Here is a 23,213-nt window from a genome sequence, read left to right as displayed (position 1 = left end):
AAAGCAGAAGGTACCAGACATCTGGCTGAATCCGGCGGAATCTCCACATGGCAATCCTGGAAGTGGAACATCGTGGATATAGACTAGACCACACTGACTAGACTCTGAGCTCTCTGACAAAGTTCTCAGCTGTGGGAGTGCTGCTGGTCCAAGTTCTGACTGACACAGCCAATGCTGGATGAGATCTTGTTAGTGTGTAGCACACAGAGCAATACTGCCTGTTGGAACTTTAACATGGTCCTTGCATGATGTGTAGCAGTTGTAAACGGCCTAATATAGCACTCCGAAGAATCCAGACCGACTGCTGCTCTCTCTGTTTGAGTTTTTGGGGAGTGCCCGTAAGCATGAAATTGGCTCCGTGGCAGGCAGGCCTGTCTAATTGCAAATCAGAGGTATGTAATTTCTATTATAACTGTTAAGCCTGAGAAGAGCTAACAATTGTGCAATAATTTGTTTGCTTTTTTAACAGGTTGAGTGTCACACAGAATAATCCCCTCTTTAATGTTTCTCTCCATGCCTCAGAGTTTCCATGCTAATCATGTACAGTACAGAGCACACATTGATTTCTCCTAATTAATGAGTTCATATGAATAGGCAAATCCAACTTTGTGTAGTTTAACATAGCAATTTCTCCTGACTAATTCATATATTGTTTATACAAGTGGATGCGTGATGCTTACAGATGTTTTCTCTGTCCTCTGTTTTATAATCATACTCTTAACAACTCCTATAAACAATCCAAGGACATAACCGGTGTCGTGAAAGACGCAGACGGTGCTGAATCACATCCAGTTTTTGCACAATAGTTCCCCTGTCAAACCCCGTTTCCACTGCTGAGCGAGATTTGTTTTGATGATTTGGTTTGTGGTAGAGTCGGGCTGCTGTTGGCGGCAGACTAACAAGCCTGAGACACAGGCTTGTTAGTGTGAGTCTTTTTTTAACAGCTCCCCCTGTCCCTTCATGGCAATCAGCACGTCGTGATAATTCCTTCAGGAGGACTTGACTTCAGACTTGGCTCCTCCTGACTCAGGGTAACTGTTCATGTCCTGTGAAGCCAATAGCAGGACTGGTGTCATTACTGTGTAAATACATATTCAACTTTTACTGCCTCACTATTTAATATGCATGCAATGCCATTTGGCTGCTTCATAGGCTCATGCATTCATAGTTAAGTGTTTTTATAGGTCTGTGTGTGTGTCCATCACACATTAAGTCAAGATGTGTTTTGAGCATCAGTTCCAGTCAATCTGATGATCTCAGCAATTCTATTGGCTTATGCTTTTACTGGTTTTGAATTAAATATGACATTTCAAATTACTTCACTTATACCAAGCCTATAAAATCTTTCAGAGGTCCTGCATGTCCAAGAAAATCCTAAATCAACAATTTGTATGTAAGAAACTAAAGAAACAGATTACTGCATTTAGATTATCTTAAGTACTTTTTTTTTTTTAAACAATGTACTTTTGATTTATACCCAGTTTTCTTTCCACTTTCTGTGGTGATCTTCCTAATAGGCTATGTACTGTATATCAGTCGGGTTCAGCTTTTGCAACAAACTGCAGCTGCTGTTTATTACCTTTTTCCAAAAGAATGTTTGGATCCGTGTGTTTTTATTTGATTTGCCATATTGTTTTATTTAAACATGTTCTTCTCATTAGAGCTAATTTTTGTTTCAAATCTGGTCAAAATTTGAAATGGTAAATACTGTAAATGAATCCCAAACATCTTAGCTTGGTCGGATGAATCCCAACAAACTTTGTCATTTCATAGTAAAAAATAATAGGCAGGCCAACAATTTTATATAATTCTGTTGTGCTTAATCTAAAGTAGCAGCTATTATTTCATGATATTGGTGATATTAAGCATTATACAGATGACCGTAATACTGACCGATAGCAATTGGGACAATTTTGTCAAAATCACCGGTCTACTGTAAAACAAATCATCAATCAATAAACAAAATATTGAGTTGAACTTTATTTATTGTGCACATTAAAAAATGCTTACCCGAAAACCAGTAGGAAGAAGTATCATGCCCTTCTAGTTCTACACCTGTCCCATATTAATCTAATCAACACTCTATTAATTGCATAAGCCTCAACGTCCATTCCCACAACCAAATCACTATGTTCATCCTCTTAAAGGTCCAATGTGTGGGAATTTACCATCTAGTGTTAAGATCATAATATCTCAATCAACTCTCTCGCGCCACGCAGTTCAAAGTACGTATTACAGCTACAGTAGCCTTCACAATTTTTTTCTGATGACACCGGTCTCTTGCTCTTTTCAATATCTTTTTTCTTTTTCTGGGCGAAAAAGAAGACTCCTGTTCCTGAAATTTGGATTTTGAATACGTGTGGTCCTCCAGGTTTGCTTCTTCAAACTTGCCGGGGCCGGCAAGCGACGATACCCATTAGCAGCGTTAGCAGCGCCTGTGAGTTTATCATGTGACAGCGAAAATGCGCAATGTGGAGCAGTATGTCCTGTATGTCCCTTACCGGCTAATGTATTTCAAGATGGTGCATGAATATGGAGCATCTACCCCAGTTCATGCGAATGCAAATGTAAAATTTCAAGCCAAAAGGAATACTTGGAATTGATGGTGGTGGTAAATATTCATGAAAAAGGACAAGTTTGTGAACGGGCAACACAGATTTTGATAATGAACAACTAAACGTGTTACACACTGGACCTTTAACAAACAACACAACTTCAAAATATGACTACTGTATTCTTCATGGTATTGTAGTTATCCACATAATAGTTTGTGTTTGGCATTTCAGTAGATTGTTAGAGATTGCAACAAGAGAACATTGCCATAAAATTTTTTGCTTTACTATAAAATATATACTTTGTGCATATGTGGCAAGTTTGAAAAACAGTTTAAAATCATCATAAATCACAAGAATGTTTAATCATTGAGATTTGAACACCTCAAACTAATTTGTGGGTACATTTCCAAGTTGCGGAGTCATGAGGTCACTGAGTCATTGAGTTTTTGCACTCAGACAGTAAGACGGCAGCTAATAATAAGCTCATCAACACAGATGCTACCCTGGGTCAGACAGACACATGCATGATACTCAGCAAAACTCACAATTGTATAGTTCTAGTAGTTTTCTTTATGAAATGTCTGTTTTCCTGGTTTAACAGCTGCTAATTCGTTTCAATTACACCCCACGCTAATTGGTCCACTTTTTTTTTGCACAATTTTTCTGAAATGAAACTGCAAAAAAAGTGTCAGGACATTTCTTTTCCTTAGTCATAATTCTAAAATGTAAACATGGTACCAAACATACTTGTCATTCTTGCCCCCATTTGCACTGAATCTCTAAAACAACCCAGGGAATTGATTGTATTTTACTATGCAGATGTCTAGACCAGCCAGTAAACTTTAAGAGGTGTGTTGATCAATAACAGCTGTGTGAATGTTCTCTTTGTGCTGCGCTACCGCGGTGAACAAATGTTCCTGGAGTCACCCGAAAGGCCTTGGTAGAAACGCTGTAGTGTCACAGCAGGCCAATATAATGCCGAGGGACGCCGCCAGTATGACAGAGGGCTTTTACACTGAGATGTTCAGATGGAGCAACCAGGTCGCTGTGTTGTCGCTCTGCCTTGGGGCTGACAGGTCTGTTGTTTCTTACAGAGGTCATGAGTGGCTTCAGGCATCTAATTAGGTATTTCCTGTTCAAAAACCTGACCTGCTGTTACCCCATATTGTGATTCTTCTCCCTCCCTCACATAGCCATGGCTGTATTATACAAGCTGAGTGTATAGCCGCTGCATCATGTCATCCAAAATGTTCTGAAATGCAAGTGCAGTCGCTAAAGTTAGTAATCTTATTTCTCTGGTTGCACTCTCGGCATCATGATCAATTATTTACGGCAAGAAAGTTCCCAGTAATTGATGTAAGTTGTATGCCGGTCGTGCGAGTGCTTAAAGCTGCCAAATCCTTTCAGTGATTGATCACCACCACATTTGTGTTGGTGTTCATCCAAAGCTGTGTGTGTCCCAGGCTCTTCTCTTGCCGTTGACTGTGTGTGTCATTAAAATGGAATACCTGGCTACTTGGAAAAAAAAAAAAAAGAAGGTCCAACTGCTGTGTAAGTATAAATCAATGTTTTGTAAATTGGAACGCACACTCTGGGATTCATATTGTCGAAGAGAATGCCCTCACAAAATCCAGATTTAGCAGTGTGGTCATATTCTACCTATTTCCCATTATACATTTATGGTTGTGATGCATGACCTCTCATCCCCCATATACTATAGTAGCTCTTCATGTGATCGTATTTGACGATCTGATCAGGATGCCTGCCTAGGAGAGTACAAATAGAATTTTATCTCGCCCTCTTCAGTCTTCCTGTTTGGAACGGGGACTATTCCCGAGGCTACTGAGCTGTCTGGCTCAGTCTGGCCGCACTGCAGTACTTTCTCAGGGTGAGATTTCAGTCCTAACAACGTCAGACGTGCAGGCAAGCCAGGGGACACACAGGGATTCAGGCAAGCAAAAATAATGAGCACAGTGGCTGCAAAGCAGTAGCTGACAGGGGGAAAGGCAGGTGTCTCTTCCACTGATCAGTTGTGACCACAAGACCGCATTAGACAATGACCAGATTTACCTTTTTTTAAATTGTATATACTTGTAATGTACTGTATAGCGGTTAAAAAAGAAAATATCACTATTCTCTGTGGTTACCGTTTTACTGTAGGTGTCCCTATTTTACCGTTTTCAGCGATCAATGTGTGTGTTAGGGCTACAACGAGGGATTTCTTTCCCTTTTCGATGAATCTTCCGATTATTTTCTTGATTTAATGGATTTCTTTTATCTATAAAATAATAGAAAAGCGTGAAAATGCCAATGGTGACGTCCTGTTTGTCCATCCAAAGTCCAAACTCAAACATATTTACTATCAAGTAAGGGAAGCAGCAAATTCTCACTTTGGAGAAGCTGGAATCCGAAATTGATGTTTGTGCTTTGCAAGTGACTTAAAATCAAAATAGTTGCTCTCTTATTTTTCTGTCGATTGACTAAACAATCCATCGACTCATCGTAAAATAAAAATGATATACACTTTGATCTGCAAAGTCATGAAGATGTACAACTTTGTTAATAAACTATACATAACTCATCATACTTTATTTGAAGTTTTAGTTCCTTTCTTACATCAGTATGCGGGTTTGGATAGAAATATGATATGATATGACATTCTGGTTTAGGCTCTTAGTTCTTTATGTAGCCTAAGTGTTGTGAAATCTTGCTGGCAGATTACATTGTCACAGAGAAATTGAAAAATAAAAGATTGATGGGCACAGCCTAAAAACAAGGCGGGCCTGGGATCTAGAGAAGGGAGAATAGACAGGCAAGAAGGGAGAGGCAGTACTAAGAATATACTGGAGGAGCTTCTCACGCTCTTGCTTTCATCACAAGCAGCTGAAACCTCAAGGGGATATCCCTCCGACCTGTCTACTGTGCCCATTTATACTGAGAGCTATGGGATCCAGCTTGCATGCAGAGTGCCTGTGAGTATTATGAAACCCACCCAACTTCACAAGCATCCCTATGTCAAACTCTTATGTCAAATGATTGAAAATATCAGCAATAACAAGTTCAGGTGCAACTGAAAGTCAGGCATTGCTATCCAGCTGGCTGAGGCTCCTCTGATGTGTAATTATAGCAAGCTTTGACATGACTCGCGGTGAACCTTGAGATTATATGTACCGTAGCTCAGCAGACAAACTGTCAGGGTCGTTCTTAACACATCATACATTTCAATGTGAATGAACATTTGCAGTGCACAGCCTGGGGGCAGGTTTTTCTTCTTCTTTTTTTCTTGTCATTACCAGAAGTGGCTGCTTCAGATGTTTGACTTCACAGTTGTTTTCCTGTGATACTTCAATCCTTAATGCCAGATATCCAACAAGGACGACTTTTAAAAGACAAAATTTCAGTTTTTTTCAATTTCTAGTATTTCAGATCTTCGATAGATTTCCCCTCGTAGCCCCTAATGAATCAGCTCCAAGATTAGATGTTGTTCTCAGAGGTCTGCTGAGTACTGGCTCCAAAAACAAAAGCGGTGTGGTGGGGTGTAATTCCCTTCTTTTGTTCTTTGAGGATCACTCATTTATCACACATGAACGATTGAAAATGAAGAAGGGAAATGTCAGCTCCTTGTACCCCACAAGATTATAGTTTTGAAACTACAACAGAAAATGAATGTCTTGTTGACTGTGTTTGGCATAAGCGAGTAATAGGAAAATATTTTTTTTTTTTAAATGATGCACCCAGCTAACATTTCCTCCTTTTGTTTCAATCTTTCCCTTACCGCTTTCTTTGTATGCATCCCCTCCCGCTCCCCTCTTCTTCCTCTTTATTCTATATTTTGTCCTCCCATAATTCTTTCCAGTCAACTGTCTTGTAGCAGAACTAGACTGCAAAATGTCAAGTGGAGCACCTACCCTGACTTAGTGGTGGCATGCCTGCCTGACCAGAAATTCAATGAGTACTGCAAGTGGAAAGCCTGCAGGGTGTAGACACGCTCTGCACCATCAGAGGCCACTGGCTCGGGTTTTTAGACTAGCATGCTCTGCACCAGACAGCCACTCAGTCTGCTTTCTTGTGGAACTCTCTCACACACGATGTCAGTCGCAGCACACAGGGGCCCGGGGCCTGTGGTTTAGTGTGAGCTCACAGGACACATTCTGGTCTCGTCTGCGCTGTCAACCTGCAGTTTCCACAAGGACGCTGAATCATGAACACAACATAATGCTACGCTCATAAGTCACCTAATGTTTGAAACGCTGTGGTTTACTCATCTCAGCATGTCTAAAATAGTCATCTGTAAAAATAAATATCTGGCAGTTGGACTATTTGATGTTGTGACAGTTATGTGCCTAGTGGTCAGAAATGGCATCATTTGCATGCTTGGAAGGTGCTGCGGCATGGCCTATAATTTTCCTGACAGTTCAGTGCATACTGTCATCTCCAATGGCAAAGATTTGTCCAGATGTTACATTAATGGCTCCGCCTGATGAGAGGAAAGAAAGGCGGCTGTGTATAGAGTCACCTAGCTTTGTGTGTCATTTATTGTAGCATTGTGTTCAATAGACATGTTTTCAATATCCATATCAACCACTGACAGCTGGTTTTGGGTTTGGCGTTCACAAGCTCACGTAACTGTATATAACTGTCACGTAGCTCTGTCATTCTCCAAACTTCCACCTTTTAACAGCTCTGGGATTTTTACAATTAGCAGTTAGATTAAATCTGAGGAGTCGTTCTCAGCCCCTGTTTTTCTTCCTCTGTTTGACAGGCTGTCACAGGCGAGTCGGAGAGCCCACTGCCTCTGTTTCCGACCACATCTGAGCCGGTGAGAAATTACGCCACTTTCCGCTCCGCTTGGTTTGTAGTCCCAGCCTCAGGATGGCCTAATTCTGTCTTTACCCTATCAAGCTGCAATCACTGCTAAGTGACTGTTTGTTTGCAAACGATTACTCTCAAGTGAGGTTGATGAACCTTTTTTCCTTTGGGTCACTTCGTTTTTAGTTTTTGAGAATCAAGAGTGGATGTGCTCATGTATAAGGTTGAAGTCAGGAAACTCAGGAAATGAAAAGGTATTAAAGAATACGATAGAATGGGCCAAGTCACACAGTTTTGGTCCTGACCTCCTATAGTGGGTAGTTCCCAGTTTGCTCAAGGGTGTTGTAATAGAAAAGACAATGGACCTTCCAGGAAACATGCTCCTGGGACTAAATTGCAGATTGTTCAGGGCTGACTTGCTGCTCTGGTATGGGTCTGCTTCCTGTCCAACTACCTCCAAACCTTTGGGTGGGTGACTACAGGAAATAGCCCCTTGCGCACACACGCACACGCATGCACACACACACACACACACACACACACACACACACACACACACACACACACACACACACACACACACACACACACACACACACACACACACACACACACACACACGCAAGCCCTGTGCCTTAAATCTTAGGGACATAACCTGCATGACCTGCAGCGTTGCCTGGACCAGTAATTGGGTATAGGCATAAATTATTTTGAACCATAAGGGCTGCAGACACACATGGAAAAGCAGCCAGAATTTTCTCACCATATGTGGTCACTAAGGTAGCTAAGTGTCAGCAAAGAATAGTAAGTGCCAGACATTATTTGCCTCATACTTTAAGTTTGCATCTTAAAATGCCTTTTTGCTGTCCTATCTGTCGCAAGTTATGTCAAACGTACCTCGCTATTATTCCTGTTTTTATACGTTCCTGCTTACTACACATGGTTATGCTGTTCACACTGTGACACAACAGTGGCTCTGCATCGCATATATCTCAGTATGCTAATTCATGTGTCAACGTTTGTGGAGTAAGTGACATTGCACGTAGCCTACTGCCTGTTATTTCTAAATGGCACAACCTTTTGAGTAACCGACCACTGTTGGACTGCTTGTATCTGAATATCTGTTTTTTTATATACTGTGCAGTCATGTCCTACTATTAAGCTGTCTGGCCAATGGTGTTTGATCTGTGCAGTTTAGCTCCAAGCTACATTGTGCTTGCAGAGACATATACTTGAGTATGTTTGGAAGCACACTTCAGCAATAGATACACAGAAAGCTGCAGGAAAGGGTTTTGATTCAGCCCAGCAGCGGCAATTTTGTGTGTTATCTTCCCATTGATCTGACCCTGAAGTTAAGCTTAGACAGCCTCTGGCTCTAAAAACTGGTAAGGAATAACAGCGGCCATTGAGTGGCTCGTGTCTTAACTCGGGGAGCTGGGAGATATGTATCTCTTACAATAGCATTTACTTAATTCCATGGCAAGTGGTAACACTGTGTGACACCTAATATTAGAAAGACCTCAATATAATACATTCCAGTACAACAATTCCACAAAATACATTGTTACATAAACACAACTATTGATCATTTCAATATGAAGTATACTTTCTGGTAACTCAGAGCAGATTTACACTGAAAATATGAATGCTAAAGAGGGGGAATGACATTAGCTGCTCCCCTGTGTCATGTTGCGATCCTGAGGTGTGCTAACATGAGTAAGGCAGCACTCTGGATCATGACTATCCATGTAAATCAGGCACCAGGTGCCAACCAGAACACAGTATGAAAGTGGGCTGCTTCTTTTCATTTTGGGTCACACTGTTCAGGACAGAGTACCCAGTCAGCAGTAAGCAGCAGTGAAGCCTCTAAGGGGGCTTTGCTCCAAAAACTCTGCGTTCCTTAAATGTTCAGAGCTCAGGTCAAACACTTTGATTATAATGAGGCGCAACGGATTTACTTGGTCAGTAATGTTAGTGGATTGTGCAGTGTGGCAGCGACCTCTGGCAGGCACTGTGGGTTCTGCAGTCAGAAGCATGACATCTACTAATGTCCAGATGTATTTAAAAAAAAAAATAGTGGCATAGTTGCAGAAGTGTTAGTAGATTTTAGCTGAATAAGAGGAATAAAGACTGCTCACATCAACCATTCACAATGCAGAGCAAAAGCTTCACAGCTGAAACTGTACAATGTTGCTCTTTTTTAAATTTCAGTTCAATGGCAGTAACATCTGGGTCATCCGTTAGCTCTGAGTAATAAAGGAGGTCGTCCACAGAGACTGGCTGGTCTGGAGGGGAAAAAAAGGGAAATTAATAGCCCACGTTGTCTCTATAAATCCCTGTGTGGCAGGGTAGATGCTCAGCCACAGGAGAAGCCTGTTTTTTTTTTCGCGCTTATTCACTTTGCTTTTTAAAATTCTGCTCTCCATTTACTCCCGTAGAGAGGTCCAACAAGGACAAGAGTTAATAGTCCGGTCTTTACATTCAGGCTGACTTTCTGTCACTCTGCTGTTTAGATTGCTTTACTTTTCTCAATTACATATAATCCTTCCATCTCGTTCTGTCAATTTACTGAAACTATTCCTGATACTTTAGCTGCAGTCACATTTTTTTCCTCCAATGGTGTATGCGTGCGCACGCACGTGTTTATACTGCCAGCTGGTGTGATAGTGTGTTCTTTTATGTAAAAGTGTCCTTTTGCTTCTGCTCTGCTTGCAGCTCAGGTTTCATTTTGGACCACTGACAAGGGAGACTTTGAACACACGTTATTCCAGAGCTGGCAACTGACAATACTGGCTCGGAAAAATAGGATGGAATTTGTGAAAGTTTAGCTTGTGGTCATGACAGTAGCCTATGTATTACTGACAAGGGGCTGCTTCACCTAGTTCTCGAGAGGTTTTTCTGTTTGTAAATCAATTCGCAATGACTGATTACATCTAGGGATGCACCGATAACCGCTTTTTTTTTTCCAGACCAAGTACAAGTACTAACATTTGGGTACTTGCTGATACCGGGTACCGAGTACCAATACGAGTACTTTATAATCCCGCTGGGGGTCCTGACGGAGTTTTCAGACACAGATGATTTTGGTCTGCTCTGATATCGTTGTCAATTAGAACAAAGCGGTGTTTTCAAAGTACCGTGCCTTTTTTTTTCTATTCAAAGTGAGAAAGTGCAGCTGAACCTTTTTTGAAGAACAGTTTAAACCGATTATAACTGAGCTAAAGGCAGCTGGCCTGAGCTCTCTCGCCGTAGCGGTGTGAAAGTCCATAACTGCTGGCTTCCATTGGTTTCGTTTTTGTTTCATCTAACATGAGCTGAGTGTCTGTGACGCTGGCGAGGATGTTTTCTGGCTTTCAGTTTGAGGAGAAGAAATGAAAAGTGTTGAGGGGTGTCAGGCAACAACGCTCGCTACACAGTAAACCCGGAGAGAGGAAAGGGGGAGCGGGAGAAAAGGGGAGGATGAAGGAAGCGTAGGTTGAAGGAGAGGGGGAAAAGGGCACTTTATTTCACAGCCCCAGTTATGTTCTTTCTGTAAAAACATCAAGGCTTTGCTTCACTGCGCTTCACAGCACGGCTCCCCAGCCCCTGCATTTGATGGCTGTGTTAGCAAACCACAGCACAACACTCTCGTTTTTGGCAGGGTCGCATGGGTTCAAAGAGGATCCTGGCCTTTAATCAACCTATAAGGGGAAGTGCTAAATGTGGGCTTTTGGCCTTTTATAAAAAGGTGTTTTTTGTTTCGTTGTACAAAACCTGCATATCTATATCACACTACCTGTTTGTGATATTAGAGTTTGATCTTTGAATGTCCTTTTAAAATTAGTGGCACGTGTTTTGGATCCGTCATGGTTCAATGTCAAAGGGTAATTGTTTAAGTGTGTGTTGAACTACTAACATGAATATTTTTGGCCTGCAGAAGCTGATACACTTTGAGCATGTCGACCTTGAGTGGAAGGTTGTATCTTTGTTTTCATGTTTAGAAATTAGGCACATTTCAATGTCTCTCTTGCGAAAATAAGGGTTTCTTTGCAGTAAAATTGAGTTTTGACTTGCTTAAAACGTTTAAGTGTACATATCAGGTTTTGTTTATGTAATGATTAACAAGCCAGCCCACTTCTTTTTCTAGACTATGGCTGCTTTGCGGACAGACACCGTCAGACACCGCCTACCAAGAGTCTGGGTCTGCCGAGGTTTCTTCCTAAAAGGGAGTTTTTCCTTGCCACTGTCGCAATAGCCACTGCTAATGCTTGCTCTTGAGGGAATTACTGTAATTGTTGGGGTTTTGGAATTTATAGAGTGTGGTCTAGACCTACTCTATCTGTAAAGTGTCTCGAGATAACTCCTGTTATGCTTTGATACTATAAATAAAATTGAATTAAATTGAATTGAATCGAGAGCATCAAATTGGGTCAACGCAAGATTTCTTTAGCTTTTAGCTTTTTAGCTTTTTCTAATTTGAAAACTTTGCTTGCACACCTTCCTTCCCTTCCTTCCTTCCTTTGAAATAGTTACAGTGGCTCTCTACCATCAACTCCAGATGATTATATCATATTATATCATATAATATATGCACGTTATAATTCCATATCTTCAAGTGTGCTTAATGAGCTCTTGCAATGGACACAGATGAGCAGATATTAATCTCCCACAACTTCTCCGGCTAATTTTGGTCTCGTAAAATCAAATGACTTATCCTTCCCTTCGTCTGCAGCAGAAATGCTTTGCCCTTGAAGTGCCCTCAGCTGCTTTGACTCCACTTAGAAAGACTGTTTGTGGTTATGTGTTTCAAAAAACATTTAGGGGTTTAGATTAAAGACCTAAAGCAGGAGCAATAAATTATGAAATGTACAAAGATAAATAAGATGCATTCAAATGGATAAAGTTTATCGTGGTCGACAACATCTCCACTTGTAGATGAGTGCTACACTTTACTTTAGAGTCTCCTAAAACGTTTTTCAAAAATGTGTTATGGCTTGCATGAACTCACTGCAGCACCGGCTAGCCCACATTGTAATGACTGGGCTTCATTCATTCTCTGTTGAATCAACTGAGCTAAATGGGGTAGCTCATCCAAACTTTTCTCTCGCTGCTTGTGTGCCAGTTGTGGTTGTTCAACATTTCGGGCCAGTCTCCTGTGAGGAACGGGATAGCATATAAAGCCCCCAGAGTCACTGATGAGTGACGTTTTAGTGGCTAGTGGAGAGCGTTTTAACAATGCCTATGAGCATTTATCTCCCACTCTGTGTCTCTGTGGTAGAGAGAGAGAGAGGATTAATATTCATGCAGACTGTGTCACAGAGCCTCCTCCAGAGCCTGTCACTTTTTGTGAGATTTTGTTACCCATGACCTAATGGCTCTACTCTCTAGCACCATGTGTCTCTCCCATTCATGTTAAAGCCCCTACCCTGTCAAATGCATACCGTAACGTGGTATAACAGCAGAAGAGGCATAGCTTGTTGCTGTATTTTGAGAGAGAGAGAGAGATAGAGAGAGAGAGAGAGAGAGAGAGAGAGAGAGAGAGAGAGAGAAAGAGAGACTCATAATCAAAGTACAGCATATGTTGCTGTAAGGCTTCACAGGCAAATAGGGAAACTTCCATATGCCAGTCCTATAACAGTCCAAATATAAAATAACAGTCCTACTTAAATCACATCTGAATGCTGAAGAAGCAAGTATCTTTAATCAGGGACATGCATAGTCACGCAGGAAGTTTCTGCTCTGAATCATCTGACAAATCACTATACCTTTGCCTCAAAGCAGCTCTCCCATCCTGACGTAATTATGCCCTCATTTTCTTGCAGTAATAGAGCTACAAGCTGAGTCGGGGAGACAGCCCTTCAACCAGAGTAGCATGACAACCTTATCACATATTCTGTGGGCCGACCTAAATAGTAGTAGATAGACCCTTCTAATAGTCACATATCTTCATATCTTCAGCAGAGAGAAATGCGGTATAATGCACACACTGTATTGCGTTGTTAGTATTTGTTGAGGATAGATCAGTGTTGAGACATGAATTAGTTCCTTTGATGAGAATTGATTACTTTAATATCTGATGTTAGCATAGTATGTTGAAGGACGAACAGCACTGAGAAACAGGTTTCCTTGCAGTGTGCGCCATCTAGTGAATTTCGAGCTATATAACATGATTTTTTTTGTAACAACTAATAGACTCTGCTACTGCTTTTCGGTGTGCGTCTTTCACATGATTACTTTTGAAACCTCCTGCTCTACTGCTGATGAAATAAGCAGTAGCACTGCACTAAGATAAAGGCATGATTGGAAAGACAAAACGGCTTGCGGAGTTAAATAACAAATCTCTTATCTTATGAAACGGTTATCGATTGAAGATGTAATCCAACCCTCAGGGCTCTTAAGTTGTTGTGTAAAAATATCTAGCAATGCACTCCGCGTCGAACCTCTAACTTCATTACAGAACTCCAAGGAAAGGTCACCCTTTCTGATCACCCCGCAGAATAGAGAAGTTCTTTCATGGTTTTGTTGTAGGTGTAACCCACAAAATCAATAGTGTTCAAATCGACATTTTCAAAAGGTATATTTGAAGAGAGACTGAGAGACCAAAAGGAGGAAGGAGAGAGAAAATAGAGATACTGGGTGGGATGGAGAGATGTAGTGAGGGAGAGAGGGATTGTTCACTAGTGGATAATTGGAAAGCAGAAAGGTTGAGATTTCAGTTCACATGGTGTTAATACAAGCTGTTCCGAGCGGCCATTCATCTGTAAGAGGTACTAGGCCAGTGTCACTGACTTAAAATCAATTTTCTCAAATTATCTCAGTCATTGCCTGCTGACATGAGCCCTGTGTTCTTTTTGACACCACTAGAGGCCAGTGTGACCCTGAAGTGTGCACATGGGAGAGTGAAGATGTCATGTACTGCTTGGATGGGTAGGAGGGGAGTTTGCAGCATGCTTTATGGTCATGTCTGCAGAATAACTGCATGGTGCAAAGCTTTGGCTGGTTTCTCCTTTTAAACAAAATCTCCTTCTCTATTTTTTCCCCTTCTCTCGCTCTGTGTCTTTATCTCTTCCTTCCCTTTCGCGTTTCAACCTGGTTCAACCTGTTCATGCCATTTGCATAAGCTGGCTCCAGAAATCTGTGCTTACCCCTGTGTATTGCTTAGTCAGAGTGAGGTAGCTGTTCAAAAGGAATAGAAAATGACTCCGTTGCCCTCATTGACGCATGTCAGTCTATTTCGGGCTCAACAACTGACACTCTCATACATGGCCAAGTAAGAACTGATGATCTGCGTGCTGAATCGACCCCGCGACGTCAGTCTGCCACTTGGTTAGGAGAGTGACTTTCAACGGGGCAGGGCACTTGATCCTCATGCCTATGACCCATCACCGAAGTGTATATTCTAGCCTCGTGTCACGCTGCTGACAACACTCCACCGATGGAGGAGACCTACTGGGATATCAAACATGTGATCTGACCTGATGTGCTAGCAGTGGCATTTCTTCACCCCCCAGCCTCCAGCACCTCTCTGCCCATAACGGGAGCCATTCTTCAGCCGCGTCTCCTTATTGATCCCCATTTGGCCGGGGTTCATTCTCCCCTCGGCCCTAAGCTCGTCCACCGCTGACCCCTGCTCTCGGGATGAGAGGAGCCGTAATTGGAGGGGGATGGGATTTGAGAGGCAAGCCATAGAAGGGCCGAGAGTGAGAGACCAAGACTGGAGCTAAAGAGACAGAGAATGTGTGCGAGAGCGATTGGGCAGCTGGGTAGAGACGAATAGCATTAACTGGACTGGAGTGCTGAATGCAGGGGCAGGAAGGGCACTGCCAGCCGCGGAGGCCTGTGGCCGGCTTTCACATGACTATCTGTATGCCGGGACGCTAGAGAGTAATAGAATCCCAACGTGATGTGCTGGGATGCTTGGGGAGGGGGGCGGGAGTAAATTTAGCCACAGCCGCAGCCGCAGGCAGGCAGCTCCGCAGGGCTTCGGGGGGGGATGTTTGCAGCTCTGGGGCCTTCTCTGGCTACCCCTCTCTGGTCCTCTCTACCCTTCTGGAAGATTCATGGAGGGCAGTGCTGCAATCACAATATGAATCGCCTCCTTTCCATACCTTAGCAGGCTTAATGGCCAAATGGTGAGAAGTATCGCATTGCAATGTGATGGCAGTGGGTGTAGGGTGGGAGATAAGTAAGCCACACTTTATTTCCAGGCTCTGTTAGGGGAGCATCTGTTGGCTTGTGTGGCTATTGGATTTCAAAAGCAATAGCGCGTGTCACAAACTGATGTTCAATGAAAATAATGAATATGTTTGTCATGATTGATATACAGCTGTTTCCCTGATGTTTGTCATTCATCCAGTTAGGGCTACCATAAAGCTTTGTTTTGATGCCAAACTCGCAGCAGGATATGGCGTCTCTGAATGTCAGTGGTATTGCCCTTAAATGCATCTGACATTTCTCCCTCTGCATAGAGTCCTATTCAAGCCCTGCTTCCCCATCCTGCCTTCTTATAAACCGTTAAGCAATATCAGGTGGAGATCACAAGAAGGCGTCATGACTTTGGAGCGTTTGCATTCAAATGCATGTTCATTTTTTTTGTCTTTGAAATGATTACCCTTTCTCTTTACAAAACGTTACAAAAGGGAGTTATTCTGATTACCAGTGTGAAAAGGAAACAAATATAAAGCTATTGTTTTCATTTTTAGGAATTCTGTTTATACAGTTGCTCACTTGTTCAGGTGCGACATGCATGCCAAAATAAAAGCCTGTTGTGATTTTCTTTCTTTTTTTATTTCAAAAAGGTGTTAGACCAGATTAAGGTGTGTTTGTAAACATCCCATGCCATATTATAAAAGTATTCACGTTTTTTTTTTTGTATCTATTCAAACACCAGGAACATTAATTTGTGCAACTCTTCAAGGGAATCAAAGCATGTACCTCACTGATGCAGTAAACAAAAACAAAGAACTCATAATTAGCTTGGAGTGGTTTGCTCCTTTTTGTATTTTTTTTATTTTTATGGTCATTTAGCCTCTGGATTTAACTTTAATTACTTTGCTGAAGATCAAATAGAATCATAGGCAATCATATTTCCCATCTGCAATAGTCCTCATCACATAGAGCTGGCGTTTAAACAATCAAACATTTATCGTATCTTGCTGTTGATCTGCTGCTGAAAAAACAAAAAGATTTCTCAACCTATAGAACATCTGATCATAGTAAGTCATCTGAGCCAATTACCTTGGTGTTCATACTGTTCTATATAGTGGAAACCGTTTCCATTTGTGGTCAATCATCCACATGGTATTCATTTTCACGAACCACTGGCAGACTGTAATGCTTGTTGTTTTATAATTGCAGGTTTATGGTATAGCTGTATTATCTCTGGCTGCAGTCCTGAATAACAAAGACTGCCCATCTGTGCAGTTTGTGGAAAATGATGGTACAAATGATTTAGCCATTCAACGCAGACAGAACTCGGGCCATAAAAAATAATTCAGTGTTAACCAAATGTTGTTCTCCACTTCTCTGTTGTCGAAAGAGCTGAGGATACAGACTTTGAAATAACTGGAGGTTTAGATGGAACAATGCGTGTTGTGTGAGTGAGTGGAGTGTCAACAGCACGCTTTATTTCTTTTCCTTGGTTTCTATTTGTCTTTTGGCAGGGCTGGCTGTTTACCTCCTGGCCTGAATCTCTCTTGACAGCCTTGAACAATAGCTGAGCTTGTTGGTTGGCAATCTCATTTTAATTTGGAAAATGGCAAATTCGTAAACCTGGATTCCATCTGCATTTTGTAGTAATACACGGCCATGATTGTTTTTCTGGTGTGCTGTCCTGTAATCCTGATTTACGATGAACAGATGATACAAACACTTGGCATTTTTTTTGCTTCATTAAATGTGGATTTAAGTATTCTGGGTGGGCTAAACTAAGCTCCAAATTCACAAGGAACACTTTTTGACAGCATAAGAAAACAAATTGATGGGGTTTATTACTGCTAATCTAGAATATGTTCACTCACCAGTTGTCTGCTGTGTTTGTTTTTCATCATCACGTGTCTTTAGAGGGTAGAACCAAAGTCATGCAGACACTCTTTCAAATATGTTCCTATTATTTGGCTTTTTAATAACCACAACAAAAACACCAAAAAAGTTTTTTCTCTTCAAGAAACAAATTTTGATAAAGAAAAAACAATGAATTTAATGAAAATCATGCATTACATAATTTGTATTTAGTGACAGTTGCATCGCCTTCATAGAGCATATGGGGCATTTTTGGCATCGTTCAAATGGTCTGCATTATAAGCCATACTAACGTGGAGCATCAAACCGCAAGTATAAAACTAATCTATTCACCCTTATGCGAATGTGTGGAGCAGACATGCAAATTACACAGATATAGTGTAAACATACTATTATTACTGGGAACACATTAAGTAATCCGTTATTGATTTTCTGTTACCTCAGTCTTGGCAGCCCAGAGTTTTCTTAGTTGAATCAGGCTTTTAGCCATGAACATTGGCCTGTACTATTCAATGTTGAATCCTTTTATTCATCCATTTCCAATAGGGACCAGAAAAAGTAGTTCTTAACCTGGATTTCAAGCTTTGTATGTTCCTCTTTTATTTGATGGCTTTTTAAAACATACTCTAGGCTCTAGTCGTGTCTATTAGGACTAATCAGCTCTCAGTACGTAATGTGTTTAGATGAAAATACGAGAACATCATCGTAATATTTATAAGATGGAAACTCTTACTCTTCAGATGCGATGAAGCGTCTAATTGAAAATGGTACAGAACTACAGTGTAATTTCTTCGTAGATTTCTGTAGCGTGTTCGCATCAGTGAAAACGATTGTTTCTTGGCACATGACTTGTACCTGACAGACAGCTCCAGTTGCTTCCATGAGGTCAGCATTCTTAAATCCTGTTAAAGAAGCTGTGATTGCATATAGCTCTTCATCAGCTGCCCTGTTCCTGCTTTTGTTCTTGCCATCACTTATTGAGGAATGAGACCAATTCCTTTTAATAACTCATTGTCTAGACGGGCTTCTCCAGACTGTGGATTCTGGCCTGTACAGCACTGGAGCCACAGGTGTGGTAGGCAGACGTCTCCAGCTCTCTCCATTGCCTTGCCATTCAACCCAACTGGTCAGTGCCTGGGTGGTCAGCGATGGTCAGTCAGACTGCAGTGTTATATGGTCAGCATCTGACTTTTGAGGACTGTCCTTAAAATGTACAGAGCTTTTTTTTAAGACACTTGCCCATGTTTTACTTGCCCAATATCATAATTTATTAACATAGAAAATATAGGGTGAGTATTGTTAAATTGGGACACTTTTTGAAAATTAGAATTCTGGAACAATTTACTGAATTGTCCTAATGTCTGAGAGCCACACATGATACCTTTCTATAAACATCAACCTTCTTACTACAACATGAAAAAGAAAATGTATAAAAAGAATAATTAAACACAAAATCAATGATTCCATTAGGGCTGCACGATTATGGCCAAAATGATAATCACGATTATTTTGATCAATATTGAGATCACGATTAATTATCACGATTATTTGTTGATTTTAGCCAAAAAAAATGTATTGTCACATAATTATAACTGCTTTTACATCCATATTGTGCTACATTCCTCCTTTATTGAAGGATACTGTGAAGGAGTATGCCATTTCAGGTGTTGTGCAACCGCTTTCCACACATGCATGTTTGCCGTGAAAGATACAGGCAACGCAATTTTCTGTTCACGTTAACAGCGCATATGGTGCCTGGTATCTACCAGATGAAATAGCTACGCGGATTTCTGTGGCTCATTACACTGCCACTTACATGTCTGCTTTACGCTCTGATGCTCCGAAACCCACGTTAGAGGCAACATAAACATCGCTGAATGTCACGCTAGTAAACACTAATAACACGTTACACTGCAGCTAACGTTAGCCTACCGTTAGCCACAGTAGTAACTGGATTAAACACGGCTAAAATGCTGACTGCTAAACAGTGTAGTGTGTCTGTATTTCACTGTAGGATTCCAAAAGCGGGACGTCCAACAGTCTGCTGCTAAAGCTATGAGCTAAAAGACACAAACTAGCACTGGTCACTGCTGTTATCTGAAAAACAACACAGACGGGTCAAAACGTTGCGTTTACTGGTAAACTGGCAAACATCGTGACCGGCTTATGATGACCGACTGCTACCTGTTGTGGAATTTTCCTCACGTTACTCTGTCCTCTGTGACTGTCTACATCTAGAAACTAAGCTGCGCGGTGCAGGCAGGGAACAGCTCTGACTGGCTCATGGAGACATGTGATCAGACAGTGGTTTATGGAGCGCTAGATTGGCTTTGCAAAAACTGTTCTATGAAGGGAATGACGCGTTTTAAATATCGCTCGATCACGCAAATTTGATCGTGGGAAGCCAAAATTGTGATCGTGATTAAAATTCGATTAATTGTGCAGCCCTAGATTCCATCTCAAACACAATATGTCCTGAGACTTTTTTTTTTGCAGGCGCTACTGGCAAAATGGGACACCTTCATTGTCACAATGGGACACCATTTGTCAGAATGGGACACCATTTGTCAAAATGGGACACCTTCATTGTAACAATGGGACACCTTCATTGTCACAATGGGACACCTTCATTGTCACAATGGGACACGTTATGATACAAAAGACAGACATGAAGAAGATGAGCAATTTCAACATTTAATGTCTCCAAATAACACACACAGCCTAATAAAATACACAGCCAAAGTATAGCATCGCTACAATATCTTTTTTCCATACTTTTCCTTGCTCTTACTTCTCTTCTCCTGTCTTTTCCTGTTACCTTCCCTTGGGTTTTGGTTTTTGTGGCATTTTAGGACAGCTTTAGACATGAAAGGGGAGAGAGAGGGGGAAGGACATGCAGCAAGGGGCCGCAGGTAGGAATCCTTTTGCAGGCTAGAATAGCTAGCGAGAGCTTTCTGAATTGAAACGCTTCTTCACTTAGTTCCAGCAAGCTAGCTGACATATTTAGAGAAATTATACTTGATCTAGTTTAGAAAAGTGATTTATCTGAAGATAGCAAGTGTTTTTAGCCTGGGAAAACCCTGACGAACTATCGGCAAATTAGAGATTTGCTCTGCAAGTCAGTCTGGGCAAGAGCCCATTCAAGCCCATTTCCACTTTTTCCAAATCGAGGCACCAATGACAACCATCATTGCTTTACACAATGACGATAGCGCAGCGACTGCAAGCAGCTTTTTGTTTACATTCAACATGACAGCCACCGAAGCGCAGCAACCCATTGATGCCGCTGTCACTGCTACGTCACCCGGATCGTTGGTCTGATTGGTTGAAGGACTATCCAATTGCACCTAGAGGCATTTGAGCGGCGTCCGTTGCTGACGCTCCCTTGGGAATGGGCTGTGGATGAACCTTTGCCAGACCCACTCTCAGTTACACCTGAGAAGGGTCTGGTGTCAACCAGGCTAAAGTGTTTTATGATGCTCAAAAACAGTTTTTCCCTCTCAAAATGACAAAGAGCAGTGTCCCATTTCAGTCATCCCAATTGTAACATAGGCAACTGGTAAAATGGGACACTATCAAAATAAGCATTTTTTCAAAAAGGTGAAGGGCTTTTGGAATTGATTCATAGTAATTATTAACCTTTACAATATATTTTGGAACGAAACAGTGAGTGTTGGCTTTTAGATTTCTTAAAGCTTAACAATATTTAAGTCAAAACTTACAGGCAGTTTTGCCTGTAAAACTCTGCTACCGCTCTGCAAAAAGCAGACTAGTGAACATCTGGGCACCCAATGCCAGCCGACTGTTCATAAATGAATTGAACGGCGAACATAGGCGGCGACCTGTGACGACTGCCCCACTGTCATTTTCAACCAGTCACATAATTTGTCCCGCCCCGGCTGTTAGCGACTCAGGTAGGGCTGGGACAATTTGTCGACTTAGTCGACGTTATTGCAAATGCGTCGACACAAATAATTTGCGTCAAAGCGTCAAAATAAATAAATAAAACTTGCGTGCAAATTAATTAATGTAATGCGGAACTACTGTAATGCGGAACTACTGTTAGATACGCGAGTTCTAGGGGCACCTAATCTGTAGCCCCGCCTTAGCTCTGAAGCTAGCCAAGCTCCTCCGCCTACATGCAGTTTTTTTGTCAGGTCGACGGTCCAGTGAGTGATTCAGAGATAGCAGCACGAAAGGACGAGTATGGCGAGTGGTTGTGACCCTCTTTAAGATCGCAAGTTTGGGTGAACTTCAAGACTGTATGGCTGCAGCCTGGATCCTCCCGTGTCGGTCTTCGGGTCAGTTCCAGTAGTAGGCTACAGGCGAGAGAATGGTGGATAAGACTGTGTGTCGGCGTTGTTCAGCAGTTGTTGGGTATGTGAGTGGAAATACATCTAAAGCTGCTTACACATATAGCCGACGGCCGACCGTTGACAGAAAAGCCAGTCGAAATGATCAGTCTCCCCGTGTTGGTCCAAAAAGTGCCACAGAACACACCAAAAAGACGAGATGAGACGAGACGTAATACATCTCTATAACAGCAGGTGGCGCTAATCTGTATTGTTGCCCAGGAAATGAAAACCGGCAGCTGAATGGACGAACGCGTCACATGGGTTTGTTTTCTCCAGAAATTCAAAGCCAGACTGTCATGGCGGCCGTTCAGAATACGATCTCATATTGTACTAAAATAGTTCACTGAAACATGTTTCTGAAAACATTTTAAGCGAGAAATAGACCATGCAGTTGCTGAATGTGTCTTCATTTCAGCTCAACAAAGGTCAGTTTAAAAGATTCTCCTCAGATTTTGAGAGACTAGTCACCTCATTCCGCTCGCCATTTCCGGGTGAGTCCCGACTGCTCTGCCGGCGACTGAACATGTCAGGTCGGTCAAAATGAACGCCGACAGCCCCCCCGGAACACACCGAACAGATTCGCGTCACTGACCTCGCCAGACTGTCTAACGGCCGATAATCGGCTAAGTGTGTCCCGGCTATAACATGCTAACGCATATCCGACGCCATCACCCAGATGTGCTAATCACTGGAACGAGACAAAAAAAACTGTCCAACTTCTCCTCCCTACAGTGCTTAACCAGCCTTTAGATACAAATAATTAAAGTTAAATTAAAGGGAGAAGAGCTTGGATGTTAAACAAGAGCTTATTCATTATTTTACCTACTGTTAAAAAAAGCAAACACAGGCTACTCTTTTTGCACTTGCTCTGTTTACTTTTATTTTTGTATTCCTCCTGAAAGTGACTTTATTTTGTGGTTGGATTGCTAGCCTACATCTGGCTTCAGCTTGCACTACAAATTCTTTTTACTTGAACAGTGCAGTGTTAAACAATTTTAATAAATACATATTTGAACCTTATTGAAATTTGTTTTGTGTAAATTGTTGATTATTGAGCAATGGGAAAATAAGCGCTAATTGAAAAAATAATTGCTAGATTAATTGTTTAAAAAATAATCGTTTGGGACAGACTCAGGCTATGCGCAATTCACATTGAAATCGACCCTAGTCTACACTGATCAAACCAACCTGGCGACCTGGTTCGCGAGGCCAAGTAGATCAAGGAGGGTTACCCCATTCAAACACCCATGGGTGTGAAAGGGGTATCAGGTTAACCGTAGAGCAGTGTAGCCTCTGTGTCTAGGTCTATTATTGTGAAGGGTTGGAACGGAAAGAGTGTCACTGCTGTTGCTGGCTTTTTGTGCTCCTGGGTTTTAGCTCACTGAACAAGTTTGTAGCAGCAGCGGCTCTCACTCACAGGATTACTTTCCTAATCGGACAATTGCATGAGGCATTCCAATTGCCCGAAACACAGAGTTTATTGCCCCAGTCAAAC

At 41.7% G+C, this 23,213-nt stretch overlaps 1 protein-coding gene across 3 annotated transcripts in view; it reads left to right on the top strand.

The window, feature by feature from the left end:
* Window positions 1–23,213, top strand: part of tspan9a (tetraspanin 9a) — a 187,968-nt gene that overhangs the window by 14,593 nt on the left and 150,162 nt on the right. For 2 of the 3 annotated variants that reach the window (XM_039808622.1, XM_039808621.1), the window contains exon 3: window positions 7,318–7,374. The exons of the other annotated variant lie outside the window; for it this stretch is intronic. The gene's annotated coding sequence lies outside the window, so the exon portion shown is untranslated. The remainder of the gene's footprint in view (window positions 1–7,317; window positions 7,375–23,213) is intronic. 3 annotated transcript variants of the gene reach the window in all.

The sequence above is a fragment of the Perca fluviatilis genome, chromosome 8, assembly GCF_010015445.1.
Source record: "Perca fluviatilis chromosome 8, GENO_Pfluv_1.0, whole genome shotgun sequence".
In the NCBI taxonomy this organism is placed as follows: domain Eukaryota; kingdom Metazoa; phylum Chordata; class Actinopteri; order Perciformes; family Percidae; genus Perca; species Perca fluviatilis.
The sequence above is the reverse complement of the archived record's forward strand: the minus strand, read 5'-3'. Positions and strand labels throughout refer to the sequence as shown.